This window comes from Amblyomma maculatum, chromosome 5 (genome assembly GCF_055883805.1).
Source record: "Amblyomma maculatum isolate TAMU_Amacu chromosome 5, ASM5588380v1, whole genome shotgun sequence".
NCBI classification, from domain to species: domain Eukaryota; kingdom Metazoa; phylum Arthropoda; class Arachnida; order Ixodida; family Ixodidae; genus Amblyomma; species Amblyomma maculatum.
This window is the reverse complement of record NC_139348.1, coordinates 99,373,195-99,381,370: the sequence shown is the minus strand read 5'-3', so window position 1 is coordinate 99,381,370 and position 8,176 is coordinate 99,373,195. Positions and strand designations below refer to the sequence as shown.

At 44.3% G+C, this 8,176-nt stretch overlaps 1 long non-coding RNA gene across 1 annotated transcript; it reads right to left on the bottom strand.

The window, feature by feature from the left end:
* Positions 1-5,162: 5,162 nt before the first annotated feature.
* Positions 5,163-7,936, bottom strand: LOC146188998 (uncharacterized). Its single transcript, XR_014707618.1, has 3 exons — positions 7,866-7,936; positions 6,452-6,508; positions 5,163-5,398 (listed from the first exon to the last, which is right to left on the bottom strand). It is a non-coding gene; the product is annotated as an uncharacterized LOC146188998 (long non-coding RNA).
* Between the last annotated feature and the right edge of the window lie 240 nt (positions 7,937-8,176).

Genomic DNA, 8,176 nt, shown 5'->3' with positions numbered 1-8,176 from the left:
TTGGGTATGAATTTCTATGAGCATGGAACCAGTGCTTCCATCATCGCATGAAAAAAAAAAGAAAAGCAGCAGCAACAAGAAAATCTAATATGCGAAGTAGATGATTGTCAGCACCTAAAGCAGGTTCGATGCTGACACGTGTATCTTGAAAGGGGACAGGTAGAACGAAAGGAAGAAGATGGTTTACCCGGTATGAAGGAGTACTGAACAAGGGGGTAAAAGGGGTACGCCTCAGTTCACAGGTCGAGCCAACGTTTCGACAAGTGGACTCGTTTTCGTCTGGGCAAAGTGATCATCACTGGCAGGGGTTTAAATACGCTTTTGCTTCCGAAGAAGAAAAGTTTAGGAGGGGAAAGTGGGTGAGAAGAAAGTAGGTGAAGGAGTGTGGAGGGGAGGATGGGTGAGAAGGAAGTAGGTCATGAAGTGAAAAAATAAATAAATCTTGAGTACATATTTCTCAGCCTGGAACCAGGCCTCTTGTGGCCTGCAAAAGAAGTAAAAGCAGCATACCAGGAAAAACTACAATACCGGGTAGACGATTAGTCACCACATAAGAGGGTTTGGTGCAGATACACCTTACAAAGGGACAGGCTTTGCAAAGGGTTCTGATAATGAATATATCTAAGGGGGCCAATTCTTAAAACTTTCTGCAAAGCTGATGGTGGTGGGGGGGGGAAGAGGGGGAGGTGAGTACAAAGTCACAGGATAATAACCGCACAGTGAACCACAAATGACATGCAAAAAAAACTTTTGAGGACAAACTCAAGCACCAAGTGATAAGGGGGAAATGTGTTTGGAGAAACATGTACAGCTTATGCTATTGCAGAAGGGAATTAGTGTACATGCGTTGTGAATACGGGCGGCGCTGCATGCAGCGACGGCCACGCGCTCCGAGTGTTGTTTCCCCGAATAGTTATGTTGCATAGGGAATATAATTAAGGGATTCTCTTAAGTGGTGACTGATCATCTACCCGCTATTGTAGTTTTTCCTGGTATGCTGCTTTTACTTATATTCATGTACTTATTTACCATTATTGCCATCAGCGCTTGCAATAAGTTAGCGAGCACTGGCGGATGCAGGCATGTACAGTGTTTTCGTCTTTTCAAAGAAAGTGTCTGAGATTGGCATTCTGCGTAGTCGGTCTGGATGTACACGTTTTTTAATGGCAGGTGCATTTGCTATGAAATGCCTAGACATTTTTGATATGCGAAATATTCAGCTCCAATTTGTACTTCTCGGTTAAGTTTGTCATTCAAGTTTCACGCCCCAAAGCGACTCAGGGCTTGAGAGACGATGCTCTGGAGGGTTCGGGCCAACTGGGATTTTTTAGGTTGCAGTAAAATCACAGTAGACACGGGCACCTCGATTTCCCCGTTGGAACGCAGCCACTGCGGCTACGATTGATCCCGCCTCCTCGGGGGCACAAGACGAACGCCCTAAACAGCAGTCGAATGCCGCAGCAGTGAATTTGTACCTTTAGGTGACTAACTTCATTATCAGATGCCAGATGTCATAACATTTCTTAATAACGTCGATGCGAAGGTTTCCAGCTTGTCGTCCTATCAGAACAATAAAGCATCAGAGACACTATTTTTGGTAGCGCCAACAATTCGTTCGATTATTACATTATTATAGAAAAAACATATGGTGAGTCGTCATCGCATACAGCAAGAAACCTAGCCAGGGCGGTCTCCTGGAAAACGAACTTAAGAAGAAGTATAGAGCATCGAGGCAGAGGGTCGCAGCTTGGCAGGGATTTTCACAGATTGAGAATGGTAGTGTGGTATCCCAGGAGTAGTGTGGTGGTGTGGCATACAATAGGAAGAATGGGTGTACTCAGTCGTCTCACGCAGTTTAGTCTCCCAATTCTTATGCCCTGCGTCCACGTACATGGCTAGCATGTTGATAAGGGTACTGCTAACACGGACAGCAAAACCATTTGTCTAGAGCTGGTATCACGTGGAGTGTCGGGAAGTTACAGCGCACAAACGAATGAGCTCTAAATTAGCGCAGAATTGGCGGCGCCGATTAGTGATGATAGTTAGTGGCGACCTGTGTATAAAGATCACAGCGTTTATGAGAAAAGGCGACGCGTAATGTCCTTACAAAATGGAATAGCGGCGATTTGGCAGTAGCATGTGAGGTATTCGGCGCAGATTATAATCCAGCTATTGTCATTCAAGGACTTCGGAAACGTACCTACGAGGTGAATGCCCACTTGATCGAATGAAACTTACGGGACCAACACTGAAGGCAGGAAGCCAGATGGAATGGTGGTGAGATGTTTGCGATGTTAACACTTGTTGAAAATGGGTTCGCATTGTTCAATCCTTTTGCGCATTCTGGACCACTAGCAATTTCCTTGATCATGGTGGGATGTTCGAACTGTTTCCAGATGCCGAGAAGTCGGATTAGCGGGCATACACGTAATATGCCAATGCAACATGTCTTGGGAACCCCGAGTATTATGGCTGGCGGACATGGGATTCTCTTTTACGTAGGAGGTCATGACACGCACAAAATCAGCTTTTAGCTTCGCTGGCATCGGCGGTGCCAAATAGATGCTGCAGAATCTTGTCCTATTGCTGCTTTTTTTTTCTTGAAATCTTTCGGTTGGGGAAAGCCTGCTCAAGGGCCGAAAATTTGTTTCAAAATTGTAGCTGTGGGATCGAGTCGTGGCCACTGGCATTGTAGAAATGTATTTTGCGTCTGCATGACGCCTCCCGCTTTCTTAACCCCTGGCGAACTCATATTACGGTAGCCGGCGGGCTCTGCCAGCGAATTGACCATATGGGGCTGGAAGGTTCTGCAGCCAACAAATGAATAATAATCAATTACGACACTGAAAGACGGTAAACTATGCAGCGCGGAAATGACAACCAGGCATTGCTGTTCGGTAACTAATTTAGCTCTGGCTTGGTCATGGTACGACTTGCGTAAGAAATAATAAGTTTTTCTTCCTCGTTGTGCTGGACAAGAAGTGCACCGAAACTGATTCCTCTATAGCGTCCGTGTGAACTTCTGTTGATGTAGCAGGATCGAAGTGGCTTAGAATTGGCTTGGATAGTAAAAGAAAGACAAACTGACGGAATTACGCGTCTCACTATGGTGGCCAATTCTAAAGTGACGTTTTTGTTGAGAACGCACTTCAGAGCGCAGGCCACGTCACAAATGTGATACGAAGACAACCCTAGAAAACTGTAGAGCTTCTTGAGTGTCTACGGCGAAATAAATTGAATCAACAGGGGTGCTTTTTTGAGCCAGTGAGTCAGCGCTTGTGAGTCAGTGATTGCGTGAATCTCTCGGTTGGTTGCGTCTCCGTAGGTGATAACCCACACGATCGCCGCAACTTCCGCTTCCGTGATATACAGTGCGGGCTGTATATTCTGTAGACTTTTGTGTGAGTCAACCACTACGGCTGCTGCTGCGGGCGATTTATGCTCGTCATCATTATCATCATCATCAGCAGCAGCAGCAGCAGCAGCAGCAGCCTGAATATACCCACTGCAGGGCGAAAGCCTCTCCCATATTTCTCCACTTAACCCGGTTCTGTGCTAGCTGCATCCACTTGACCCCTGCGAACTTCTTAATCTCATCCGCCCACCTAACGTTCTGCCGCCCCGTGCTACGCTTTCCTTCCCTTGGAATCCAGTTTGCTACCCTCAGCGACCATCGGTTATCCTCTCTTCGCACTACATGTCCTGCCCATGTTCATTTCTTCTTAATTTCTACTAGAATGTCGGTAACTTGAGTTATTTCTCTGACCCACTCTGCACGCTTTCTATCTCCTAATGTTACCCCTACCATTTTTCGTTCCATAGCCCTCTCGGTTGTCCTCAACTTAAGTAGAACTCTCTTCGTTCGCCTCCACGTTTCAGCCCCATATGTGAGTACAGGCAAGATGCAACTGTTGTATACTTTCCTCTTGAGCGCTACCGATAAGGTGCTAGTCATAGTCTGCGAGTGCTTGCCAAATGCGCTCCATCTCAATCTTATTCTTCTTGTTATTTCTGTATGCTCGTGTAGAGTGGCATCTGCATATAGAATTTTCGGACTCCGTTCCACTTAGCGCCTAATGTAATTCACTCTTGTTTTTCTTCTGCCTTGGTTGTGGACTGAAGACATGTTCTTTGGGAGTGGTGCCACATGTACTGTCTCCCGGTATGAAATAGGAATGCTATGTTTTGACTGGATGGCTTGCAGGTCCTCATTCATAGTGAAGACTAAATGAAGTCGTCACGGTGCATCTTTGAGCTGGAGGTTGATGCCCGCGTGCTCGGTTAGAGACGCTCCGTATAAAATTCATTGTCGCTCATAATGATGCGGTGCTTGCATAAGTGTGGCACGTTAATAAGCTAAAACCATTTCAGAAGGTGACCCAGACCTCTTGGGAAAATGGCACGCTTTCTTATGCCGCCCCGTAAGGCGAGTGATTTATGTCGAGCTCTAAATAGTGTCAGGCTTCCACGGCTCGGTCAAAGAAATCTTAAATTGATGAATGGTTCTAATAGCCTATCGCTCATATGCCCAGCATGAGTGCATTGCTTAGGTATTGTGCGAACCGTCAAACTTCGTCAGCGGCATTTTTTTCCAGCGCTCTCCTACATATTTTGAAATTTGGATTTCATAGTTGTTTACGGACCAAGCTGTTCGTAACAAAACTTCATCCAGTGGAAAATAAGGAAAAACAGCTTATACTAAGCCTAAAAATTCACATGGGGTTGTGAGCGCTGTCAGAGCCTGTTACAGTCCTTAAGCCTCTGTTACGAACTGATAATCCAGTGGGTTAACAGCGTCAATGAAGACGATATTGTCAGCATTTGTCCTGACAAATACCCATAAATCTGCAGTTCTCCTTTTAAGCCTAAACTTTGGTACCTTCGTTGGTCTTCGACACTGAGGGTACTGATAAGTATTGCACTGCCACGCGTCAGCTGGAGGTGATCACCTCCAGTCACTTCGATAAGGTTACACAAGAGTTTCCACGCGTTATGCCACGTTTTTCTGGAATAGGCAGGAACACTGAAGAAAGGCAGAATGCTACTAATATAATGATTCATAAAGCGCGGTCCTCAGAACGTAAAACTAGACTCTAGTCCTTGCCGCTCTTCTGTGATTTCCGGCATTCAAAACGAAGTAACGAATAGACAGCGCCACCAGCTTATAGTAGACTGTTTATTTTAAAAGGGCATAAGGGCATTCCGTTTGGAGAGAATACAGGTGCTATCTTCGACAGCACATGCCCTCGGAAAACCAGAGCAGAAGCTTGGCCGGAATACACGATTTAGGAGATGGACTCCTACATAGTGTCAACATGGTCGACTCTTGCTTCGGATTCAGGGGAGCTCCGCTCCTCGCCCCAGTACGATGCACCGACAAGTGACTGCAGCAGAACCGCTGGAACAGCAGAAAGCAAATCCGTTTTTTTTTTTTGGCGCACCACTGCATTGTGTTTGTAATGCACTTGATACTCTGTACTACATATCGTGTGTGAAGTTGCTTCACTTACACAGAGTGCAGCTGTCAGAGAATATTTTGCATTTTGATATCAACCGGCCCTCATAAAACACCCAGCAGGAGAGAACAATTATATTACGAATTTACAGTGGTCAACGTGCGTCATGACTAACTTGCACAAATCAGACTTAGCAATTTTGTAATAAATTACGTTGCACTATCAATTAACTAGTACCATATAACGAGTGTTCGGAATATTCAAATGAACTCCAGAGATACCTTCTCGAATAAACGTTCTAATCAAGAGAAATCCGTTTGGAAAAAAAATGCACGTTGCTGAACATATCAAAACAAATGAGTTGACTGCATGTTGTTCTTAACTTGTTTTAGACTGCACCTAACTGTCGCTCTTTTCTTCATTGACAGCAGAATTTTCTTCGTTAATGCGGGAAGCAGCAGTTCGTTGTTCTTCATATTGAGAAATATTTGTGCCGAATGTTATGTAGTAGACTTAACGCGCCTTAATTTACGTGATATTCCGTGACAATCTTACTAGGATCACAAACGGTTTTACAATAATAGTACACATACGCGAAAAGCTGCGCATTGCGTGCTTTGCCAATAAGCGCTGCGGCTGCCGCCAAATAGCGTACGCAGCATGCGCCTGAAATTTGTGTATACTCTGTGATTTTTTTTTTAAATTTTCTGATATCAGACAGACAGAGAAGTTCAAACTTATTTGGCATGGGTAATTGTGTCCTTTGAAGGAGTTCGTACATTTCGTCGTTGCGTGTTAGGAAAGAACCATGCTCCACGACTAGCACTTTTCATGCGATTTAGGTTGGAGAAGGAGGAATTTTCGAACAGCTTCTTTTCCAGCAAGCCCCTTTTGCGGCCCAGCTGTAGGTTTCTCTGTTGTTTCTGGTTTTATTGTCGCGTATTCTTGGATAATTAACAATATTAGTTTAAACACAAAGTATATCAGACGCATACCTGAGAGCAAAGCCCCCATAAATATGTATCTTGAAAGACCAGCCATGGCAATGAGTCCTGCAAGAAAAAAGAACATAACATAAATTTGTAAACGTTTTCAACCCTGTGTGTTTAGTTATCTATAGAAGTACCATCATGATGTAGATTGTTATCTGAACTGATTATGAAGGACAGTGCTTCCGGCCAAAACTTCAAATTGCCACGTATCTGTTGCTATGCAGAAAAATTTTATTCTAAAATACAAGGCGATTTTTATATCCGTGTATTAGTTACTACGGCAACTGTGAATTATTGTCGTTAAATATGAAAGCAGGGAAATTGACCTTTATTGAACAGAACACAGACAATGCAAGAGATTATATGGGATCTGCTTTGAAAGGGTGATATGTAAATTCGTCAAGTTAGACTTTGCCTCCTAATCTTCTCCAGGGTGAGGTGAAAAGATGGCCGCTTTTTGTATTGTACTATGATATCTGGAAATATTTGAAATTTACCTCCTGTGAAATTGGCTATTCATCTCTAAGTACATGATAAAAAAAATGGACTGCTACATTTCTTACGACATTCTTCTATTCCTTGCTGATGGCAAAAATGAGTAACCATAAGTTAAAGTTTATGATGGGCGAAACGTTTCAGCGAGACAGATGATTTTTAGATAAAACGCTGCTACAGCTAAGCATAGTGGCTTATCGCATCATTCGTTGTGAGTTGACAGAGAGTCAAGTATACAGCTCGTCCGCCCAACCAGGCTGTTAAGGAAACGACCCGCGGTCAACGCTGTAGGTCCGGTTCCGAGAAATCTTTCAGGAAACCTGTGCCATGACAAATGGCGGTGATGGCGAAGGGAATGCGACGCTGACATCAGTATTCGGTAAGTATGCTTGGTCTTATCTGCCAATTGGCGGTATTGCTCTTTAACGAGGGAGCGAAAACCACTAAACGCACGTAGCGCAGCATCCGGTTATCGGTCGGGCCCACATCAAAAGACTGGCGGATCATTGTTGTGAGCGGGAGGAAGGTCGGCAGGAACACCTTTAAGGTTGGATTGTTTACGGAACGGAAGGGATAAGCTGGCCCGCATGTCGACACGGCTAATTCTAAACTGCTGTAGCGAGAAGCATTGCAATGATACACCTATATAGGTGTCTGGATTCGTGCGTTGTGGAGCACTCACATTCTCGCGCAGCAACGGCTTCTGCTTTACTGGTTGTTCTGGAATGTCCATTAAATCTGAAGAAATGCATTTTTACACAGCAAAATATCGCCCGGTTGGAATCAATCATCAATATCAAGGAGCCGGCTACAGCAGCAACGATTTCTCTCAGCGGGGCGTCCTTGCTAAATAGGTTCGGTAAAATTTATAGATGGAAACGCTTCCGATCGAAAAAAGATTATACGCAGTAGTAAGACTTACCCAAGGGTTGTAGCGTTGCTATATGACTTCACACAAGAGCTGTGTACTGAACTGCTGCCTGTGCAGCTAAGTTTATATATCCCAAAAACCTGGGCTCAGTCATGATTGGAATGAAAAAGAAAAATTAATTAAAGTTTACTGACACCGCAAGTCATGATTGCATTCGTGTAAGTAAAAAGAGGCGGGCAGATTGAAAATAGGGCATTGTGAAAGCTATTTTGATATACTGCTGCTTCAGACAATCGAAAATCTGATGTCATTAATTTAAACGAAATTGTTTCGTAGAAGCAGCTTCCAGTCCACTTGCGTCC